Consider the following 25,125-nt stretch of genomic DNA (forward strand, 5'->3'; position numbering starts at 1 on the left):
GCTATCCTGATGTGCAATGAAAGCTGTAGTAGCATTGGCGCACAAGTTTTTCTGCGGAAGTTCTTCACTACAGCTTATAAGACATTTAGAAGGCCTAGGCGAGATATTTCACCATTAAATGTTGTCGAATGAATGAGCGAATCGAATGGAATGGCTCTGAGCGCTATGGGACTTAACTTCTGAGGTCATCAGTCCCCTAGAACTTAGAACTACTTAAACCTAACTAACCTAAGGACATCACACACATCCATGTCCGAGGCAGGATTCGAAACTGCGACCGTAGCGATCGCGCGGTTCCGGACTGCAGCGCCAGAACCGCTCGGCCACCCCGGCCTGCTCGAGCGAATCACTGATGGTGGTGGTGGTGCTGACGTAACTTGACTCAACGTCTTATATCTCAAGAATTCTCATTACAGCTTTTATTGAAGCTAAATTAAGAGCTTTCTCAAAATCTGTGGATCTCTTTCCATTCACGCTCATGCTCAACGTAATACAATGTTATATGTTAAGAGAGAAATTGTGAAATAGTAAAGCAATATGTAAATTATGTATGACTGGTTGATCAAAGAGGCAGAAAAAAGTACCAGCCATTCAGACCTTCCTAACAATAATTTGAGTAGCAGCCTGAACATGACACACACAGTATTAAAACTTTTGGTACACTCCAGTTACTGATAATTTGTGAAGCCTCAACATTGCTTTCCTGCCAGAATACGTAGAACGTAGATCATCGACCATGCCTAAACTCGATGCTTCCGACCGACAGACAACAACTTTTCCTGTGTCTGTGATGTATTGGAACGACAGTATTGATAGCACGTGCAGTTTGAAAACACCACTCTTCCAGCCATCAATGTTGGCTTTACTTTCAAGTAGATCCTCAGTTTTCTTCATGAGACTGAGTCAACGCTATACCCTTCTTCTTGCGAAACAATTCTTGGTAGAGCTTAAGCTACAACCGTGTTCTTTGAGTAGCAGTCTGGTAAGTTAACCGGTGAACGAAGAAAGTAGAATCAGGCTGATTAAATGTGATTTATCTCTGCTGCTGCATTGCCATTGACATTCATTATTTCCCGACCGCCCGCCCCCTCCTTAACCCCACACTCCCACCGAAGACATGCTTTTGTAACGATAGTGACATGCAGGAAGTCCAGTTGTTATTTGTTTCATTTCAGTGACAGAAACAGGTTTTTAATGTCTGCCGTTATGTCATAATTTGTCATTGGCACGTGACTGTTCTAGAATGCTGTTGGTCTTTGAAGTAAGCCGTCGCGACAGATGCTGTACTGGAGAGGCGATAAAGGGAAACTGTGAAGGCAGAATACGCTCCTCAGCCGAATTTAGAAATGGCTCACAACTATATCAAACAGGATGCAGTGAGATTGCGACACTCCTGAAGATTAGGCGTTGATAGAATTTTCTGGCGAGCCCATAGCATGGGGCATGCCACGAGATTCCTCTGCGCTATTCTTAATTAATAACTTTACCAGTTACGAGTGTGCATGCGTATTTGAGAGGGGGGGGGGGTTTAGAATTCGTCTTATGGTTCAAGTGGCTCTGAGTACTATGGGACTTAACATCTGAGGTCATCAGTCCCGTAGAACTTAGAACTACTTAAAGCTAACTTACCTAAGCACATCACACACATCCATGCCCGAGGCAGGATTCGAACCTGCGACCGTAGCAGTCGCGCGGTTCCGGACTGAAGCGCCTAGAACCGCACGGCCACCGCGGCCGGCAATTCGTCTTAGACTGGAAAATTTGTTGGGAGGACGCTCACTTCTAAGGCAACAGCGACATTGCTCTGAAGGCACAAAAAATTACTAGCACACAGTTTCTCTACATCTTAATTGCTGTTGTGATTACTAAGCTCTGTAGTTCCAAGATAGCTAGAGATCAGATCAATGCTGGATTGTATTTGTCAGTCACGCGAAATTACGGGCTGTTGAAACACGCCTGTTAGAACTAAGCGTCTTCACATGGAAATCGGGCCGGCCGAAGTGGCCGTGCGGTTAAAGGCGTTGCAGTCTGGAACCGCAAGACCGCAAGTTCGAATCCTGCCTCGGGTATGGATGTTTGTGATGTCCTTAGGTTAATTAGGTTTGAGTAGTTCTAAGTTCTAGGGGACTGATGACCTAAGGTGTTAAGTCCATAGTGCTTAGAGCCATTTGAACCATTGAGTTGTCTAGTGTCTGAGGCCTGACCTTCGATAATTCAGGATTATTAACGATTAATTGATGGGACAGAAAGAAATTGCCTGAGCCACAAATCTCGGCATCAACAACGGTCATTTAGCTCATAGTAAAAGGGCAGCGTAATTGCAGCCAACGCATGGGGTGGAATCTATTTGTAGATTTATTTCGTAGATGTAAGACAGTTACAAAATCATCCTTGATTAAAGACTTCACTCAAATCTCAAATGACTTGTCCTTCACTTTTCGGTACACCCATGTTGGATTATAATAATTGGTGAAAAGTGATATACCGTTATCGTTTAAGATTATACAAATGAAACCGTACGAGACTAAAGTATAGGTTTGTGTGATATATTCTGGTTTTGTCAGAATCCCCGCATCCCACCGTCATCTCCTCGCACCGTGTGCTTAGCACCCCTTATTTACTCTCCCGATCGTCATCTACGGCCGCAAACCGTTATTAGAAAGTCTAATGTTGGCACTCGTAGTCGCGTGTTTGCTCCCTGCACGGTAGCAATAGTGGCTGCGAATTGTGGGGAGTGTTGAACTGACTTCTGTGGTGAGTAAGTCGAGAGAGATTGTGCGTGTGGAGTTGTGGTAAAGAGCAAACCAGGGAGCAGCGCAGAACGGCAGGAGCACGCCGGTGAGTCCCTGGCGCACACCACATCAGCTGCCGTAAGTCGACACACACACACACACACACACACACACACACACACACACACACACAACGGAATTCTCTGCCAAGTCAGAAGCAGCCGGTGCTGCCTACGCGCTTTCTACGTATTGTTTTAGGAAGAATCTGTACTGATATAGTGGTTGCTGCGCCGCACTAACAACGCCCTCCCCGAACATTTCACGCTGTTATTAGTGTATAAAAAGCGAGTGAAAACGGTAAAGTTTACTGTCTAAATAACAGAACTCAGTAACGGCACCTGTTTAGTAAACATTACTCTCTCGAGGATGGTTCGTGACTTATTAAAACAGTGCCGTACACTGGGGGGTCATGACATCATGCGTTCTGGTTGGACGCCGTTCGTATAGTGGTATTGGTTGAAAGATATTACTAAAGACAGCGACCTATTCATTACATTTTAGCGCATTTAATTCATTTTATATTTGTCGCTTATGGCACAGCAACCCACGGTCCTCCACCGAATTCGTTCCTACATACGTCTTGGAAGAACTTCCGGTAATAGTGGTAACACCAGTGACAATGGAAGTTTGAATCATGTGTGGAGGCGTACAGCCCGATGGTCAAGGCGAATCCTCGCGATAAGCAAGAAATCAGCGTTCGAATCGTCAACTGGCACAGGTTTTCAGTTGTCACTAGTTTTTCATCAAATGGCTGTGGGCGGACCATCCATGGCGCTGGTCTGATTGCATGACCACACGATCAGCAGCACCTCGCCTTTTCACTGATTCGTTAGCTTCCTTACGGGACGTTTATCAACTGCTCTTGAAAACTATCTCTTGTTCAACGTTAAATACCGATTACAAATGACTAGGGCAAACAGTTGTGTAGGTTATCGCGTAATTGAAGTGCGTAAACGGTGGAATTACATATATTGCCGTAGTTGAGCAAATAAAACCGCATGGGCATATAGCTAGAAAGCCACTTTTAATGACATTAGTCATGTGGTATTTCTAGATGCCGAATCCTGACTTTCAACGGTATTCTCTCTCGTACGTGTTACCTGCTGATTCACGTCTAGAGCCTGCGGCGGCGTCATCATTGTCGATATCTTTAACAATTTCTCCGTGCCCACCCAGACTTCCAGATTCAGGGTTTTCCGTGGTTTTTTTAAGGCAAATACTGGGATGGTCTCTTCGAATAGGATAAGGCCTTTTCGCCGGCCGTTGTGGCCGAGCGGTTCTAGGCGCTTTAGTCCGGAAACGCGCTGCTGCTACGGTCGCAGGTTCGAATCCTGCCTCGGGCATGGTTGTGTGTGATGTCCTTAGGTTACTTAGGTTTAAGTAGTTCTAAGTTCTGGGGTACTGGTGACCTCAGATGTGATTTCCAATAGTTCTCAGAGCCATTTCAAGACTATTTGCAATCCGAGCACCATGTTCTTAGTCTTCCATTATTATTGTTGCACCTTGGTTCTTGTACATATTGTATATTATGCGTCTTTCGCTATAGCTTATCCCTGTTTTTCACGGAAGTTTGAATATGTTGCACCATTTTACATTATCGAACATTTTGCCCATATCGACAAACCTATCGATACGTCTTGGTTTTTCATAAGTCTTGTTTCCATTACCAGCAGCAACGTCAGGCGGCGCCCATACCTTTCCAAAATCTTCGGATTTTTCTGAATCGTAGGTATACAGTGGTGTAACTAGGGTAACTGGCACATAGGAAAAACTTCGATTTTCCGTCTCCCCCCCCCCCCCCTCCCTCTCCCTCCATATCGGAGAACTAACCATTTTTCGCGTAAGGCTCCATCGCTGCTCAATCACAATATTCGCTGATTGAGATCAACATGATCTTACAATGAACTAAAAAGGTACACAGTTCAGCTGGTCTTTTATGTATAGCCCAAATTAAAAAAAGGTGAAGACAGTCCAAGGTCGTTTTGCTTACCACAGTAAGGCGACTCGTTCAGTGATTCATCGCGTTGACTCACTCGGTATACGCGAGTAGCTCCATCTAGTACCCGAAAAAGATGCAAGCGTCTCGGTATCACTACAGGTAATTCTTGTGGAACTGCGTTTCACTTGTTCTCGTTGTCGTCCTGCTCCTCTCCTTCTTCTTTTTCATCTTTCACAAAAATGGTCGTCCACTGTGAAACGGCGCCCAGGGCAGGCGACCAGGCTCCTACCGAGCGAGGTGGCGCAATGGTTAGCACACTGGACTCGCATTCGGGAGGACGACGGTTCAAACCCGCGTCCGGCCATCCTAATTTAGGTTTTCCATGATTTCCCTAAATCGCTTCAGGCAAATGCCGGGATGATTCCTTTGATAGGGCACGGCTGGCGTCCTTCCCCATCCTTTCCTAAGGCCATGGGACCGATGTCCTCGCTGATTGGTCCCCTCCACCAAATCATCCAACCAGGTTCCTATACCCTAGTCACTTGTGGCCAGTATAGGGATGGCTTTTTGTCTTTAGTCGAAAGGCTGGTTTTATGCAGCTCTCCATGCTAATCTATCCTGTGCAAGCCTCTTCATAAATACCGCAACCTACGTGCATTTTAACCTGTTTACTGTATTCAAGCCTTGGTCTCCCACTACAATTTTTACCCCTCACAATTCCCTCTGTTTTAAAATAGACAATTCCGTGATGTCTGTAGTTATGTCTTGTCAGTGGATGCTGTCTTTTAATGAAGTTGTGCCATGAACGTCGTATCCGCTCCTCTGTTTGATTCAGTGTCTCCTCATCCTCCTTAGTTATTGGCTGCACCTATAAATGTAATGTTCGGCATTCTTCCTTAGTACCACGTTTTAAAAACTCTGTTCGATCTACAAATAGTGTAAAGGTAGATATCCTTTCCTCAGTCTATCTTAGATAAGTTGTAGTGTCGGCATTGTCTAGCATTTTTCCGCAATCAAAACTGGTTAGAGAGCTACCTGTACCAGTCTTTCACTTAATATGTAAATAATTCGTATCAGTATTTTGCGTAACTCGCCGGGTTCAGCAGTGCTTTACCGTTGTGCTCCACGGCTTTTTCCGCCCTCATACTTATGGATTTTACCTGCCACAAAACCCACAAAACATGATTGTCTGGTGTGCACAAGAGGAACTGGTCGCATATCTGTGGCAGCAGTGCAGTCCCCGTGCTCGCTAGTCCCGGAGGGGGAGCGAGTGCCGCTCCCGCCGCCTCTGCCAACGCGGCGGCGGTGTTGGCTTTGGCAGGCGCCCCGGCGGGCCGTCCTATTTCTGACTGAGACGCGGTTTCTTGTGGCCGCTCTCCTTTTTCCACGAGCCGTTTCATCTGGCTCCCAAATTTACCGCGCGCTGTGTTTACGGTCCGGGGAGGCGAGCCGCAGAGCGCCTGGCAGCCGGTGCCGCGCCGCGCCGGGAAACGAGTTCCATTAGGCCGGCCTCCCCTCATTTATTTCTTGCGCTGTGCAGCCGGGTCACACTCCGGGGCAGCGCCGCCCGACCACACAGGTCGACGGAACGCTGTTCCCTGCTCCCCTCGCGTCTTCACGTCGTTAGCGCGATGGAAATCTCTGCCGGCTGTCCGCGGCTCTCACCGCGCTCCGTGCTGAGGTCGTCCGAGTGTGGGGAACTCGAGAGAAGAACACGGCAAGTGCCATAACTCGATTTCCCGGAAACTTAGCTCGGTCGAACAAGGGTCGGAATAAGCGAATACGTGTCTCTGCGTATGCGTACATGCTCAACCGTTCCTGAGGAAACGACGATCAAAGGTTTCGCAATACTTTGTGTCTTTTAGCGAGTAAATAGTTTTAACTCAAACGGTTGTACAGTGGTTAACGTCATAGGTCATCCACATGAGTGCTAAAAGGAACTCGTTAAACTTCGGTTACACGATAAATCCGTCTAATCTAAAAGCCGTAAAGTCAGCTAAATACCTAGGTATTACAATTACGAACAACTTAAACTGGAAGGAACACACAGAAAATGTTGTGGGGCAGGCTAACCAAAGACTGCGTTTTACTGGCAGGACAGTTAGAAAATGTAACAGACCTACTAAGGAGACTGCCTACACTACGCTTGTTCGTCCTCTTTTTAGAATACTGCTGCGCGGTGTGGGACCCTTACCAGATAGGACTGGCGGAGTACATCGAAAAAGTTCAAAGAAAGGCAGCACGTTTTGTATTATCGCGAAATATGGGAAAGAGTGTCACAGAAATGATACGGGATTTGGACTGGAAATCATTAAAAGAATGGCGTTTCTCGTTGCGACGGAATCTTCTCACGAAATTCCAATCACAAATTTTCTCCCTGTTGTGTGATGTCCTTAGGTTAGTTAGGTTTAAGTAGTTCTAAGTTCTAGGGGACTGATGACCATAGATGTTAAGTCCCATAGTGCTCAGAGCCATTTGAACCATTTTGAACTTTCTCCTCCGAATGCGAAAATATTTTGTTGACACTGACCTACATAGGGAGGAACGATCACCAAGATAAAATAAGGGAAATCAGAGCTCTTACGGAAAGGTATAGGTGTTCCTTCTTTCCGCGCGCTATACGAGAGTGGAATAATAGAGAATTGTGAAGGTGATTCGATGAACCCTATGCCAGGCACTTAAATGTGATTTGCAGAGTATCCATGTAGATGGCGTCACCGATTCACATTTCCGCGTCCAGTGTTTGATAACCGCTTTTATTATTTCTATTTTTGTTTTTCATTTATCTAGCCATTTCCCTAGAAGTTTGCTACACGAATGTTTTTCACTGTATAGTGAAATAATGTTGTCCTTAGTAGTCTACTAATTGTATATCTGACGAATAATTAAAAAAAAGAGAAAATTATTCAGATTTCTAGGTGCAATTCCTATGGTGTAGCGTGATTCATAATCAATTGCAAACGCCAGTTTTCGGGGAAGTAATACGTTATACCTGGTTTCCTGCGAAATTAGTGCCGACACATGAAATCGAAAACAGTGTTAACGTCTTTTATTGGAGTGAGATTCATACGAAGAAACGTCACTGTGGCAAACCTGGCATCGCAGTTGCTGCTGGTGTTCGGAATTTGTACGTTCCGAATGTTTTTAAGATGGGTATCATCCAAGGGAATGCACCAAATCTTTCCTAAGATTTAACGCAAGAATAAAATTACAAAGTAATACAAGAATGAAATACAAGAATATGGAAATTGAAATAGATTTTTACCACTGCACACATATACTACGTAATAAATGTATGATACTTACTGTGAAACCCAGTTGTAGTTTTACAATTAATGTAGTGCTCTTGTATCCCGTAAACTGATAGCAAACATTCCTGTAGTGACGTTCTACGGTTATGAGTATATGAATGAAAAAATGAAATAAATGAAAACAGTAATCAGGTTTCTAACACGGGACGCAAAAGAGGGATGTCGAGAGGCAGTGTCACCATACCGGCTGAGATTATCACACGCTAAAAGGCGTTTAAATTACTTTGAAAATTTTGACTGTCATTTTCTCAGAAACTGCTGGGTCTCTGCGGATAAGCCGAGACACGTTTTCGCTTGTTTTGACTCCTCTTCCACTGAGCGAAGTTGTGGGGAAATCGGGTTATGGCACTTGCCTTGTTCTCCTCGTAAGAATTAAATCTGCTGTGGAAACAGGAAATAATTTTCTATATTGCACTGCCACAGTCGTCAATTCTTTCAGGGCTGTATGCTGCTGAGAAATGGTTTACTTCTGTGTCGCGAAAACTGACGTTTTGAGACCATGACAATGTACAAAGTACAGGTTGATTCTTTCAGAGAAGAAGACAGCAACTAGCCACTATTGATAATGCTATTTATTTGTACAAATGGCGCCGTAATAGTTTTCGAACCGCAGGTTCATCTTCAGACGGCTGTACGTGTCAAGATACACGATTGTTGAAGGCAACATAATTTTTTGCTTCTTTATTCCCCCCTCCCCTGTGAAACATTCTTGGGATGGTGGTGCTGTCGAAAATCCGACGCATTTGGTTGCAATGTTGTTGGTCTCTATTCACGAAAATTTTTAAAAGCTGCTTTGTGTGTGTGTTGCTTCACGCAGTGTGGTTATACACACGTCAAATAAATGATGCGTGTACTCTGCACTATTTCGGGAATACAAGCCGGAATTTCGACGGGACTACCATCCCAAGAATATTTCACCAGAAGAGGGAATAAAGAACCAAAAATTGATCTAAACTTTAACAGACGTGCATCTTGACATATCAGTCGTCTGATGAGGAAAACGTCGGTTCGAAACAGGTTACGGTTATTTGTGCAAAGAAATAGCATTATCAATAGTGGGTCGTTGCTGTCATCGTCTTTGAAGGAATCAGCCTATATAATTCTTCAATTTCCGCTGTTGGTTATGTTCATTTAACTTCTTCAGGTGTCGTCAGGGCTTCTAGGATCTTGTCGAGTGCTTCAGTATTATTGGAAACAGTTTTCATGTGTACCGAAGCACTCAGCAAATTCGTATGCATATAATCCGAAGACGTTGAATGAACGTAACCGACAGTGCAAGATAAAATATTTAACACCCACGTACGTGGTCTTTGACATACACCTTATCATGGAAACATAATCATTTGATTCAGCTTTCAAATGGAGTCAAGGATTGTGGAAAATAGCAATTGACACTATGTCCCTGATCAAACTTTTGTGTTCTCGTGCAAAGGTAATTATCTGTTCTTTAGGTGGGGACGTCCACCTCGACGAAACTTCCGTGTTATTTGAGAGCAGCGAGCTACGTGTCAGCGCGATGTTTCACCCTCTTGTCAGTTTTCATTGCCTCCATCAGTACCAATTTACAAGGCTCAGTCGAAAAGAGGACATTTATGGCTGTAATATGTATTAAATACCCCTTTTTGGTCACATCAGATACACAACAAAGCATTCGGAAGGAGGGAGACTGGATCAGAGGTGATGCGAAGACCAGCCATGCTGAAGAGACTTGTGTTGCAAGCAGATCTTGCCAGTGATGGAGAACCATAAAAGACGACGACCATGATGATGATGATGATGATGATGATGATGATGATGATGATAATATTATAGTATACACAAGTAACTTCGTTTATATAGTCATTTTCAAGTTCAAGTGTTCACCACCACCACCAACAACAACAACAACAACAACAACAACCACAACAATCATGTCGCGGGTACCAAGTTGCAAATTTACTATATCTTACTGAAACGGCACAAGTTTAAATATGGAGATATACTGATAATTGTGCATACATATTCTGGTTTCAATTTAGGCGTCAACATGAGTGACCGCTGTAGTAACTGCTATAGAACATATTATGAAACAGTTCTTATTGACACTGTAATGTGTTAGCATGAACGGTAGTCATAAAATTCTAACCATCCTACCGAAAGATGCAATGAAGATGGGCTACTACATATTTTGACTCCCTCTAGCGGAATACTATGGTACGTGATTTTGTGTGGGTACCAGGACTGCAAACATGTACCCTACAATAAACAAACACAAAAACGGATACAAAATTTATTATTTAACTTTATTTTTTAGAGTTGATAATTAAAACCTTATAACTACATCCCGTACAGTTAGCAGTGCTTCACAATACAGTTTTCGGCAGTTTAGTAAAACGTGCATACCAAATTTGCATCTTGTAATTTACGACCTGCTCATTGATGTGCTAGTTGTGTATGCGACACAAGCAAGAAAAGAGCTTGAAAAATATTACAACTTGAGGGGAAAATTTCAACTTCATATAACAGATTTATGACAGTGGTGTGTACGATGTAGATGATACGCACGCCAGTCAGCTACGGTGAAGTTACTTCGCGGCCTCATCCACTACTCCTCAAGAGAAGGTGCCAAGTGTGAACGAATGGAAAAGCTTTCCTATTCGGGCACAAAGTTATGTTAGCAAAACCGATCCGCTTTCGCTTCGCTACATTATAGCTGAACCCAGCGGTATTTTTACTACTGCTAGAAAACAACAAATTTGTTTGCAGTTTCAATTCGATGGCTGCTTTTCTAACCGTCTCCGTAAGCAAAGACGCTAACACTCATCTACGGTGGTGCCCAATTCTCAGGTAGTGTGTTCGATTCCGGTCTGTGAAAATAATTTTCACTGCCAGTAACTACCGTTAAGGGAAGACAGGTTCTGGCGTAAATCTCTTGTGTACCATACTTGGCTTCAACATTCTGGGTTAAATTCCAAACTTTGCCTCCGTGTCTCATGTAGTGGGGACCAGAACCCTCCTCCTCTCTCTCTCTCTCTCTCTCTCTCTCTCTCTCTCTCTCTCTCTCTCTCTCTCTCTCACACACACACACACACACACACACACACACACACACACACACACACACACACACACACACTTCCTACACGCTTACCCTCGACAGTCACATACACCTAACGGATACCAATGGCCATACAATTGAATCGTGCAAAACCTGTGAACAATCGAAAGGTCGATTGAAGTTGCCACGTAACCTGGAACAACTTTCGAATTACTATGAAATTTGTACGCAACAGTGTTAAGTTAGTTATGTTTCTAGTGGTTGGTACGCATAAATGAATATTATTGCAATATGCAGGAATTAATTATTTCACTGGCACGGTAGGTACCAACAGAAGTTACTGCGCAGTCTGTATGCAAGAATCTATAACTACCCCATCATGATGTTTGTAGTGTACCGGTATTGAGCAAGTAGAGGGTTTGCAAACTGCGCACGAGTTGCATACAATCCGCTACACCAGTGAAATACATTTTACATTGCATATTGATAGGATATTCATTGCTAGCAACTAATCGTGGAGATGCATAGCTAGTTTAATACAGTGTTGCATATTTTCCGCAGCGGGCCGCAGCTGGTCTCTGGAGATGCGCCCAGCTCCACCTGAGACGGCTACGGTAAGTGCAACAGACAGGCTGATACAGTATATGATGCTACTAACCTGAGCGTCCGCCCTCTGCTAATCCCAGCAACACCCATTGTCAACTGCCTCTAACACGTTCTCACCACAAGTATCTCTTTCTTGTATGTAAACCGGTGATGTCTTTCCAGTGGACCAAGTCGCACAATCCCTTCCAAAAAACTAATGTAACCAGGAAAGGAGAGGGGGAAGGTTGGAAATGAATCCTCGATATCGTGGACCTTTTAGCACCGGGGAGAGGGCAGTGTGGTTGCAGCTGACCTTCACGTCGAGAAACTTAACTTGAAAAGAGTCTACTACAAACCAGCAGCGGAACCACCTCCGTCTGATCAAGTGACAAGCGCATCATTATTCTGTCTGTGCAGTTACACTTTGACGGCACATGCTTTCCAGTATTCGCATTAAGCTGTAGGTGCATAGGCTCACTCAGTTGTCGACGCTGACATTCCTTCCCTTGTTTGTACACTGAAGTGAAAAAAAAATGAGTTACCTCCTAATGTGGTGTACAGGACCTCCTTCTGCCCGGCATAGCGCAATAACTCGACGTGACATGGACTCAGTAAGTCGTTGGAAGTCATCCGCAGAAATATTGAGCCCTTGTGGCTCTATAGCCGTCCATAGTTGCGAAGATTTATGCTCGAACTGACCTCTTGTTTATATCCCATAAATGTTCGATGGGAGTCGTGTTGGGCGATCTGAGTAGCTAAATGATTCACTCGAGCTGTTTAGAGTGTTCTTCAAACCAATCGCGAACAGTTGTCACACGGTAACATGGCGCATTGTCATTCATAAAATGAATGGCCGCAATTGGTCTCCCAGTCTATTCCATGTAAACACAGCCCACACCATTATGGAACCTCCAACAGCTTGCACAGCGCCTTGTTGACAAATAGGATCCAAGGTCTCGTTGGATGTGCGCCACGCTGGAACCCTAGCGTCAGGTATTACCAACTGAAATCGAGACTCATCTGAACAGGCCACGGTTTTCCAGTATCTGGGGTCCAAACAATGTGGTCAGTAGCCCAGGAGAATCTCTGCAGGCGATGTCGTGCTATTACCAAAGGCATTCGCGTCTGTGGTCTGCTTTCATTGCCCAGTAAAGCCAGATTTCGTCACACTGTCCTACCGTATACGTTCGTCGTACGTGCCACGTTTATTTCTGCGATTATTTCACGCAGTGTTGCTTGTCTGTTAGCACTTTCAACCCGACGCAAATGCCGCTGCTCTCAGTCGTTACGCGAACGCTGTAGGCCGCTGTGTTGTTCGTGGTGAGAGATAATGACTAAAATGTGGCACACTCGGCATTCTCTTGACGTCGTGGATCTCGGAATATTGAATTCCCTAACGATTTCCGAAATGGAATGTCCCATACGTCTTGTTCCTATACCATCCGGCGTAATTCCACATGTGTCTACATAATCACGTTGGAAAAATATTCACATGACTCACCTGAGTACAAATGACAGATCTGCCAATGCACTGCCCTTTTATACCCCGTGTACGCGATACAACCGCCATTTGTATATGAGCATGTCATTATTCGATGACTTTCTTCACCTTAGATGTTCGATCACCACTCTCTTATAAAATAAGCACTCCATAATTTATGACAGATATCCCTATTTTCTAATTTTTTGTAGAATTTCTAATAGATACGGCGTCCTTTCCTCCTCCTCATTGTTCTGGTTAGCGTATGTCATTCGAGACTACAGAAGTGCGAGAAATTGTTGGAAAACGTAAATAATTAGGATCGGCCCTGCATTCGAACCGTCATCTCTTGGAGCAAAAGTCCAGGCGTGTGTGACCCCACATTGATACGTGGTTAGGCCGAAAGCTGTGCCACGCAAATTGTGCACTAATTTGTTTATACGACAGCAATCATCTGCTACACACCTAAGTCTACAGACGTACTCCGCACCCTATCTTACTGTAAATCGGTTGACGGTACGGCTCTCGCAAAAATCCGTGTCACTGGGGTAGAAGCGCGCTCTCGTTCTGAGCACTGGGCCATTCCACCGCGTTGTTTCGGCGCTGTGTCTACACTGCATAGCAAGGCACCGCAGGCTTTTTGCACCATAAGTGCGTGGAGAGTTCATCATTATTAGGCACGCGTATTTATGTGCAGTACCATTAAATTTTCGTAGTAAGAGGCAAACAAAGCAAAAATTTTAATAAGAAATTGTGTCTGATAGTGTTGCAAAAAGCGCTAGTCATCCCTATCGGACAATAGAGAAAAGGAGTGGGGTGGGGGGCTCATCGCCCGAAGTACGTCCCAAAGCTTCACTGCTTCCGAAACTCGCGCGCGGAACAATGAGAGGAAAATCTTATTTTTAGGCAATATTGCGAACAAGTTGTCAGAGGACTGGCACGCAATTTCCACGTAATACATGTTCCTTATTATACATTGTCAGTGTCTTAGGAAGCGAAATTGTCCGCTACACTACTTTTTTTACCTGTTTCGTTTTACGAGATTTGCTTCTGGCAGCGCGCCAACAGACTAGTTTCGATTCGATTGATCTTCTGTTTATGCGACTATTTTGTCTCCGGTATTGTAGACACTATTGGTTATGAACGTTTATATTCGTCGAACTATTGGTCGTATTGACATAACCTGTTAACAGGATCGGTTGCTAGCTCTAGCTTAAAAGTTGCGTGAGACAAAAATCTTGCTTTAGTTGTGAGCCTGTGCCATGGTTGTTCACTACGTAGCATGTCATGGACTGGAAACTGGCACAATGGATCAGCCCGAAGTATTATTATTTAAAATAAAAAAAAAAACAAAAAAACTTTGTGATGCAGAATGCCTCTCTTGTAGCGCCTGTAATAAGCATCACCGTGACCCTTTGGCGCTTTGTCAACGAACCTGTGACGAAATGCGCTGCTCTCCTTTGGATCTTGTCTTTTTTTCTTTGTCAGTGGTGGTATTAAAGTACCAGTCGAACGAAGATTTCGTAAGTTGCCTCTCTCGTGGGTGGACTACACTTTCTGAGGATTTTGGCATCTGCCGTTGCTACGATTAGTTTTTATGTAGTCGTTCAACATTAAATCTCTCCACACACATACTCCCAGATACTCATTAACACCTTTGCAATGTGTTGTTCCTAGATGACTGATTATAAATTATCTTTGCGGCTTATCTATAGCAGACAGTGGTACCTGAAATCTAGCGATGGAAATCTTTGATACCATTTCAAGATAAGCACCTGTGCTGAGCCACGCGACAGTATATAAGTGATGAGTATCCATGAACGGGCGTTAAACTGCATTTATTACTTAACGAACTAATGTGTTTTACCTCATAAACAGTTTAAGCTTTTGTTGGTCGCTGTTACTCTATTTAATTCTTCTTTTCGTGGAAAACTAGATGGAGATACCCAAAGCACAACCTTAGTGATTTAAGGCATGCTGTATTCACGTACACTGCGTAATGTTGCGGTGCGGTGGCTGGAAGTGGAAAATATACCGAGGATGCTGTTAAAGAAATTAGCAGCAGTTAAAGAAAAAAACAGCTTAACGGCAACATTGCCAAAACTAAAATGATGCTAAAAATGGTTCAAATGGATCTGAGCACTATGGGACTTAACATCTGAGGCCATCAGTCCCCTAGAACTTAGAACTACTTAAACCTAACTAAGCTAAGGACATCACACACATCCATGCCCGAGGCAGGATTCGAACCTGCGACCGTAGCGGTCGCGCGGTTCCAGACTGAAGCGCCTAGAACCGCTCGGCCACACCGGCCCGCAAATGATGCTAAACAAACAGAAGGAACTATAAATACGTAACAGAGAAGTTGGTGGAATTAAAAACATGTTGATGACTTAACACAGTATTATTATTAATATAGTAACAATATTAATAATAATAATATAATAGGACAAGTGGGAATAGGACCTGAGCTCGACCTGTACCAACTTAATTATGTATGTAGATAATAGTCTCGTGTGGCTCAGTGGCCCGGTGTAAGTCTTTCTATTGGACGCCACTTAAGCTTTGTGTTATCCAACCGCGGAAAAGAGCTCTACAGTTTAACGTGGAGTCCGAACCACGCCCTGATTCTGGCAACTACTCACATCGTGGAGAGGCGAAGGCTAATTTAAAACGAAAATAGAGAAATTCGTGGTTCGACCGACATTCAATCCCGCAATCTTTCTATTCCCAGTCATGCGCGGTAATGTCTACAAACTTAAATTCTTCACACCGCCAAGGGGTCATAGACCGTACATAGTATGTGACCTGAATTCCAACGGGGTACCTCTACCCGTTCGTGAGAAAAGGGGATCGTAACATTCGGACGGCAAGACAGGCGTACAACGAAGTGTTGCTACAAGAATTCCGTTTTTACCGATTGACGTACGGAATCGTAAAAACGATGTTGCGTGAAGGTAAGAAAAGAACTGCACTAGCAAAAAGTGTGACGCTTTTTTTCAAAAGGTGTCACGCTACAATGGTCCAGTGTTTTAATATTCAGTCGTCTTTTTTTCCAAAACGCTTTTTTGACGTCTGAGTATAATTATCGTATTCATAGGAGTTCTTATTTGTACCGGGGTTCGCAGTCCACATTAAACTGTAGGTTCTCCTGTAACTGGTTGTCATTTCAAAAGTCCGAAAGCATAATGTAGTGTTAAAGATCTCAAGGTTCAGAAAAAAGTTCTAGAGAAAACGACTGTGAGTAAACAAGGCACTTCATGTGAAAAGAGGCAGCTTTGTGTTTGTGTGTGTGTGTGTGTGTGTGTGTGTGTGTGTGTGTGTGTGTGTGTGAGAGAGAGAGAGAGAGAGAGAGGGGGGGGGGGTGCTGGTACATAATTGTGAAGCTGGACTCTGTTGATGTCAGGCATGAAGCAGTTAAAAGCCGTGTCGAAGATCAAGTAAATTCAGCGGACAAAACATACTCAGTGAACAAGTTTGGAAACAGATAAAAGAAAAAAGTTGCGCTAGGACTACTATTTAGAAACGAAAACCAAACTTCATATTGTTATGCACACTTTCGCCGCATCTTAGCACGGTAGTTTCATATTTATCAATTAAAATCCCTGATGGAGAGTCATATACAAATTTGAAAAAAATTCACACTATGTGCTTCCATCGATAAATAAAAAAACTGATTGCTAATTTATTTGAACGTTACGGTTTCTTAAGAAACTCGTGGGGGAAAAGGCGAGATACGGCCGTGATAGGAAGTAGTACAATGTATTCTGTAGACAACAACATAAAATATATGAAAAAATGAGATCGTCAAAAAATAGAGAGGAAACATGCTTTCGCGTCTTCTAATCAGTCATTAACTTTGCCGTGCTGCTTGCTCTTGCCTCTAGTTGCAAAGGAAGTGTTACATGTACCATTGTCCTAGATCTCCTCCTCCTCTCCCCCCCCCCCTCCCCCTCCCCTATCATGACTCGTTTGGAGACCACATTTTTCAAGCACACTTTCTCAGCCTTCCACACTTCAATTATTTTTGGAAACCAGTTCTCCCAGCGGCACGTTCCTTCATTCTCAACTGTTCCAGCCGTGTGTGTCCTACTACGTAGCACTATTATTTAGCTCCAGCCTCGCTTCTTGACTGTTTCTGTCTACGCGCACGTGATGGAGTCTCTCAGTTGATAAAACAAAAGCTAGATGTGTATATTGCGTCCTTGCCGGGGAAATTCCGAGCAGAAAACGGCAACTTTTATTGCGGCGCTATTATTAAACTGACTGTTATTACACACGGCGTCCTCGTACGAGCGGTTTCTTTCGTACTAAGGTTCATGGATGGTTGAATCTGATGAGGGCAGTTCAGGTTTTACTGCTCCTTTGTCTTCAGTTAATACCATCGAGGCAGCACACTGTGTGTGCTTTAACTTTTATAGGGTACGGTAGTTCGCAGGTCAAAACGGTGTTGTCGGTGAAGCAGAAAATGAAGAGCTCGAAATCTTGAAACGTAATTGAAATTACGTAGAAATTATGTGGTAGGCAACTCTGCTGAGTGTAATAGAGTAACGATTCGTATACAGTATAGTGTAGCCGGACATTGACCATAAATTGACACATAAGAAAAATAAATGTATTCGGCCTTTGCCCAAAAATTAACAAACAAATAAAAAATACTTAAAAGGCAAACCTGACAAACAATACCACGGTTATAGGGGAGAATCGCGCGCGCGCGCTTGTGTGTATGTGTGTGTGTGTGTGTGTATAAGAGCGAGAAAAAGAGTAGAAGATGATAGTCGATGTTACTGATCATAGGTGGAGCTGTCAGACTGAAAATAGAGCTTCGATAGCATTCTGGCACGTAACGTGGCTTTCACTTCTGATAACGCTATCTGTGTTCCATAAAATGAGGTTGCAACGTCGTTTGTGTTGCACATTGATCTGTAGATCTCTTCATAACTCGCTAATCAAGCCATTTCGTATATCTAGGGAAACTACTGGATACCATCTCTAGTAGGGCCATGCAAGTAAAAAACTATGGCATTGCAAGCAACATTGAGTTCTTCACTTCTACCATACGTTATGCAAGCACTACTTCTACCTATCTTTGCATGGTCCATATTAATTCAGAACTATAATCGTGATACTCCGCGCATTCGTATATGTAGTCCTTACAACCCATGAGTGACCAGCTGGTAAGGAGCACCACACTTCAACGATAGAAAGCCTTGCAGTTGACAAGGTGCTGTCATGTTAATATAAAACTATGTTGTAGAAGTCTCAATAATGACATTTTTTCATTCGTTTGCACCGAGCGAGGTGGCGCAATCGTTAGCATACTGACCTCGCATTCACGAAGACGACGGTTCAAACGCACGTCTGGCCATCCAGATTCAATTTTTCCCTGATTTCCCTAAATCACTTCAATCAAATGCCGGGATGGTTCCTTTGAAAAGGGCACGGTCGATTTCCTTCCCCATCCTTGACACAATCCAAGCGTGTGCTCAGTCTCTAATGACCTCGGGGTCGACAGGACGTTAAACACAATCTTCCTTCCCTCCTTTCATTTCTTTGCAAAGAACAATCTCGTCGAAGGAAAAAAATGTTCCTTCTATCTTTTCCATCTGTTTAGTTCCAGTGAAGTAATAGGTCAGTTAGAAATAAAAGTTGTTAGTGGCGGAGCGGTAGCTCGTTTGGAAAAACGTTGTGGAAGTAATTGGTCGTCGTGTTAGGGACTTCACAGCATTCATTCATCTAGAGTTGTTTAGATGCTTCAGAAAAAGCCAAACCATGATGGCCATACAGAAATTTTAATGCTCCTCGTATTGAACATCAATGCAATGCCCACTCGCAGATTTATGCGGAATTGACATTCTTTTTGAGGGGTTCCAAATTCCTCTGTCGTTCTGTGCCCTGTTGTCGGTGATGCTCCCCATTTGTGTGGGTATCTTTTGGGCTCCTTTGGCCAGAATACGGAAATTGTCGTCGACGAGACGTTAAAATTATATATTCGTACCTTCCCAGCTTGACACATCTACCGAACCAATGTTCGACTATTATGCTACCAGTATCGTTGGTAGCCGATGGTTGGAGACAAAACAGTTGTTGCAGGTAGTCTGCGCAAACCAGTTCATAGATGTTGTGCACCTTTTTTTTCACTACCTGTATATTTTTTATGACCCACCGTCTAATTTCTTATGGTGGGTCGTATGTTGCCACTTAGCCGCTGTGACTGGGCCCGGGGTCCGGTGTGACTGAAAGTTGTTGTGCACTGATAGAACCGTGTATACGATTGGACTTAACCCCCTCAGCGTCAGTTTAGGCCTGAAGGTAGCGTACTAAAGCACCTAAACCGGTAGCCATATAATAAATAATCTCGTAAGGACGACTGTAGGTGTTCCATTTTATTACATAAGTGAACGATCGAAGTCCCTCAAACCTCCTGTCAGAAAGATAGACATACAAAACTATCGTAAATGTCTCGTGTTGACCACGGGAATGTACGTGAAAAGAGAACAGGACGTGCGCAGTAGCATATTTTTCCCTCGTCCAGTACACTAATTACGGAAGGCAGAAAATCAATAATACTGGTACGCACTGTACGAAGACGTAAGGGTATAAAGGGTGAAAGTGAGATTCGCTGACAAAATTGCGGAAGTGGTTCAGGTTTATTTTGGTACTAGACACCCGTGGTCTTAGGTGGCCCATTGGAATAAATGCATTTAGTTTGGTTTCTTACCAACATCTATTTCTGTATCAGAATTGTTCTGAAAATATATGCAATCGATCGAAAGTATGTGCTGCGTTACTTGTTAATTTCACTGAGGGTACGTATTGTTGACAACAGTTAAGCCGACTTCACTGTTGGCCCCCCCAACTTGCATTCAGTACGCCTCTGTTCCGTCTCCACCCCGCCCCCCCACCCCCCCCAAATCAGTATTGCGCGTGAACTGATGATGATGAAGAATTGGCCGATGTGCATTTCGAGAATTAATCGAGTAACATAATAATATACTTGACATCGGTGAATCTTAACACACTTTTTCGTATACAGTTATAAGTAGCAACAGGTTCGCCAACTTTTGCGCAAGAAAATCGGCACTGCGTGATGCCATTTAGCGTATATGGATGATACTTTGCCATCAAGCAGTATAAATCGTAATTACATTATTATTAGCTGAAGATTAGATGGTTAGATCACATAACTAATGAGGAGGTATTGAATAGGATAGGGGAGAAGAGGAGTTTGTGGCACAACTTGACTAGAAGAAGGGATCGGTTGGTAGGACATGTTCTGAGGCATCAAGGGATCACCAATTTAGTACTGGAGGGCAGCGTGGAGAGTAAAAATCGTAGAGGGAGACCAAGAGATGAATACACTAAGCAGATTCAGAAGGATGTGGGAGATGAAGAGGCTTGCACAGGATAGAGTAGCATTGAGAGCTGCATCAAACCAGTCTCAGGACTGAAGACCACAACAACAACATTATTATTCTGTAATGAGTCACCAGAGAGTACGGGTACACCATGCCGAAGTACTGAGCCGACAAAATGTCTGAGGTTCTTCAGGAATGTTTTCTGAGTACCGGCTGGTGCTCTATAGAACCACTAACGTAAGGAAGCCTTCGGCAGCGCCGGTCCCGGCGTGGTCTAAGCAGAGAGGGAACGGGAGGGAGAGGGAGGGAGTTTTTTTTGTTCTGTGTGTGTGTGTGTGTGTGTGTGTGTGTGTGTGTGTGTGCTGCCCCTCTGCCAGCGCTGCGGCAGCCGTGATTAAGTCCCGGGGTGAGGGGGAGGGTGGAGATGGCCGGTGGGGGGGGGGGGGGGGCGCAGACTTAGGACCCTCGCAGTCGTAAAGCCCGCTGCACTGCTGCGTCCATGCCAACGGCGGGGATACGGTTGGGATGAGCCGAGGGAGCGTAGGAAAGACCAGCGACTGGTCGAGTAGTGTGGCATCTGGATCAGGATGGCCACTGTAGCCGACGGGAAGAGTCTGCCGTAGTGAAGGGCGGACTGCTGAGGGAAATATCGTGACATACTGCAACTACGATGCCTGCCTGAATGTAAACTCCGTTTGGCTATAAAGGAAATACTGCAATAGCTATAGCATATACAGGGTTATTACAAATGATTGAAGCGATTTCACAGCTCTACAACAACTTTATTATTTGAGATATTTTCACAATGCTTTGCACACACATACAAAAACTCAAAAAGTTTTTTTAGGCATTCACAAATGTTCGATATGTGCCCCTTTAGTGATTCGGCAGACATCAAGCCGATAATCAAGTTCCTCCCACACTCGGCGCAGCATGTCCCCATCAATGAGTTCGAAAGCATCGTTGATGCGAGCTCGCAGTTCTGGCACGTTTCTTGGTGGAGGAGGTTTAAACACTGAATCTTTCACATAACCCCACAGAAAAAAATCGCATGGGGTTAAGTCGGGAGAGCGTGGAGGCCATGACATGAAGTGCTGATCATGATCTCCACCACGACCGATCCATCGGTTTTCCAATCTCCTGTTTAAGAAATGCCGAACATCATGATGGAAGTGCGGTGGAGCACCATCCTGTTGAAAGATGAAGTCGGCGCTGTCGGTCTCCAGTTGTGGCATGAGCCAATTTTCCAGCATGTCCAGATACACGTGTCCTGTAACGTTTTTTTCGCAGAAGAAAAAGGGGCCGTAAACTTTAAACCGTGAGATTGCACAAAACACGTTAACTTTTGGTGAATTGCGAATTTGCTGCACGAATGCGTGAGGATCTCTACCGCCCAGATTCGCACATTGTATCTGTTCACTTCAGCGTTAAGAAAAAATGTTGCTTCATCACTGAAAACAAGTTTCGCACTGAACGCATCCTCTTCCATGAGCTGTTGCAACCGCGCCGAAAATTCAAAGCGTTTGACCTTGTCATCGGGTGTCAGGGCTTGTAGCAATTGTAAACGGTAAGGCTTCTGCTTTAGCCTTTTCCGTAAGATTTTCCAAACCGTCGGCTGTGGTACGTTTAGCTCCCTGCTTGTTTTATTCGTCGACTTCCGCGGGCTACGCGTGAAACTTGCCCGCACGCGTTCAACCGTTTCTTCGCTCATTGCAGGCCGACCCGTTCATTTCCCCTTACAGAGGCATCCAGAAGCTCTAAACTGCGCATACCATCGCCGAATGGAGTTAGCAGTTGGTGGATCTTTGTTGAACTTCGTCCTGAAGTGTCGTTGCACTGTTATGACTGACTGATGTGAGTGCATTTCAAGCGCGACATACGCTTTCTCGGCTCCTGTCGCCATTTTGTCTCACTTCGTTCTCGAGCGCTCTGGCGGCAGAAACCTGAAGTGCGGCTTCAGCCGAACAAAACATTATGAGTTTTTCTACGTATCTGTAGTGTGTCGTGACCATATGTCAATGAATGGAGCTACAGTGAATTTATGAAATCGCTTCAATCATTTGTAGTAGCCCTGTATATTAGAAAAGCCGACAAGTAATCTTCTGGATTATTTCCCTACATAATGGACATTTATGTTTGTTTATACGGGTCTGGTAACGGGTAGATATACTGAGGTGACGGAAGTCATGGGATACCTCCTAATATCATGTGGGGCTTACTTACGCCACTCGACATGGCATTGCACGGACTGAACAAGTTGTTGGAAGTCCCCTGCAGAATTATTGAGCCATGCTGCCTCTATAGCGTCAATATTTCGAATGCGTTGCCGGTGCAGACTTTCGTGCACGAATTGACCTTTCGATTATGTTTCATAAGTATTCGGTGGAAATCATGTCGGGCGACCTGGGTGGCCAAATCATTCGCTCGCATTGTCCATAGTATTCTTAAAACCTATCGCGAACTGTTGTGGCCCGGTGACATGGTGCACCTTTGTCTGGGAACATAAAGACCGTGAATAGCTGTAAATGGTCTCCAAGTAACCGACCATAACAATTTCCAGTCAGTGATTGGTTCACCCAAACCCGCGGACCCAGTCCATTTCATGTAAACACAGCTCACACAATTATTGAGTCACCGCCATCTTTCACAGTGCCTCGTTGAAAACGTGGTTCCATGGCTTCGTGGAGCTTGCGCCACATTCTAATCTTGCCATCAGCTCTTACCAACTGAAATTGGGACTCATCTGACCTGGCCACGTCTAGTGTGCAATCGATATGGTCACCAGCCCAGGAGAGGCGCTGCAGGCTAGCGCCAAATTTCGCCCTACTGTTCCTAACGGCTACATTCGTCGTATGTCCCACTGTGATTTCTTCATGCAGTGTTGCTTCACTGTTAGCACTGACAATTCTACGCAAACGCAGCTGCTCTCGTCTTCTAGTGAAGCGCGTCGGCCATTGCGTTGTGAGTTGTTGGAGGTAATGCCTGAAATTTGGTATTCTCGGCGCACTCTTGACACCGTGGATCTCGGAATATTGAATTCTCTAATGATTTCCGAAATGGAATGTCCCATGCGTGTAGCTCCAACTACATTTCCGCTTTCAAAGTCCTTTAATTCCCGTCGTACGGCCATAATCACACTGGAAACCTTTTCATATGAATCACTTGAGTACAAATGAGAGGCCTGCCACTGCATTGCCCTTTGGTATCGTGTTTACGCGGTACTACTGCCATCTGTATATGTGCATATCGCTATCGCATGAAAATGTTCAAACGTGTGGTAATTCCTAAGGGACCAAACTGCTGAGGACATCGGTCCCTAAACTGACATACTACTTAAACTAACTTAACACTAAGGACAACACTCACACCCATGCCCGAGGAGGGACTCGAACCTCCGGCGGAAGGGGCCGCACTAGTGACATAGCGCCTTTGACCGCACGGCCACTCCCATGACTTTCGTCAACTCAGTGTATATTGCCTGTGCACAATATTCTGCCACGTGAGAGTTTTGTAACCCATCTAGCACCAGACTTTCATTGTTGTACATCAGTTGTTCGGTCCCTAAGTCGTGGGGCTCTCACTCGTGGGGGGGGGGGGGGGGGGATGGAAGTATCAATCACTTTGTAGTATACTACTAGCGTACTTGTATCACATTGACTGTTGAGTCGTCATCATGTATATAATATATTTAAAATAATAAATCACGAATTATAAGGTTGAAGGGTTTAATGGGCTATTGCAAAGTCTAAATTTTTTTTGTAGCTGATCGCATAGTTAATTTTTTACTCGGATTTGTGTTCATCTACTAGATTTTAAAGCCACGCTCTAAAACAAAGTATACGTATTCGGTTTTTCGTTTTGTTTGATTGGGTAAATGAATGTGAACACGGAGTAACATATAAAGAGAAGACACCCCTCTCCCCCGCCAAAAACACTGTCCCTGGCTCCGCTCGTAGTTTCATTAGACGACAGTAGATGTCAGGCGGGTCGCCTGCTTAGTTGCTGTAGGCTATAAAAGAGGCGCTTCTGCAAAGATCTCTGTGACGTGAGAGGGTAGCATGGAAGGATGGTAGAGGGGAGGGAGCTAGTCGCACCTGTGCAGGCAGCATCTGACATCACACGTCAGAGTAGACTGGCAAGTTCTTCACTGAACGTCACGACAGATTTGAAAGCCGCCGGTGCCGGAAAGTAAATAATCGAAAGGAGCTCCCTAGCAAAATTTTGGGCTTTCATGTACTGTACTGCTGTGCGCTGTTTTGACTGCGGTAGCTGGTTTGTTCACTAATTCTGAGGGCACCTTCCAAGCCGTGATGAACCAGTATTCATCACAAGACTTTCATGTGAGAACTGGCCCTGTATAACAGACGCTCCAGTATACGAGGTCTGTTCAAAAACTCCCGAACTTTGTCCATAAAATTCTTCTACGCTTATCTTTACTTACTGTGGACGGCCTCCTTCGAAATACTCTCCTCCGCAATTCATACACCGCTCCCAACGCCGTTTCCACTACCGGAAGCAATCTTGGTACGCCTCTTACTGGATCGTGTGAAGCGTCGTCTGCGAATTTTCTTTTATCTCATCTATCGTGCAAATCTTCGTCCTTTCAACGGAGTTTTCAACTTT

The 25,125-nt window shown here is 44.4% G+C and overlaps 1 protein-coding gene across 1 annotated transcript in view; it reads left to right on the plus strand.

Annotated features, from left to right (window-relative positions):
• LOC126481879 (zinc finger protein 608) overlaps nt 1–25,125 on the plus strand; it is a 293,906-nt gene that overhangs the window by 126,135 nt on the left and 142,646 nt on the right. Inside the window, exon 2 of the mRNA XM_050105838.1 lies at nt 11,641–11,693. The gene's annotated coding sequence lies outside the window, so the exon portion shown is untranslated. The remainder of the gene's footprint in view (nt 1–11,640; nt 11,694–25,125) is intronic.

Source organism: Schistocerca serialis, chromosome 5 (assembly GCF_023864345.2).
Source record: "Schistocerca serialis cubense isolate TAMUIC-IGC-003099 chromosome 5, iqSchSeri2.2, whole genome shotgun sequence".
NCBI classification, from domain to species: domain Eukaryota; kingdom Metazoa; phylum Arthropoda; class Insecta; order Orthoptera; family Acrididae; genus Schistocerca; species Schistocerca serialis.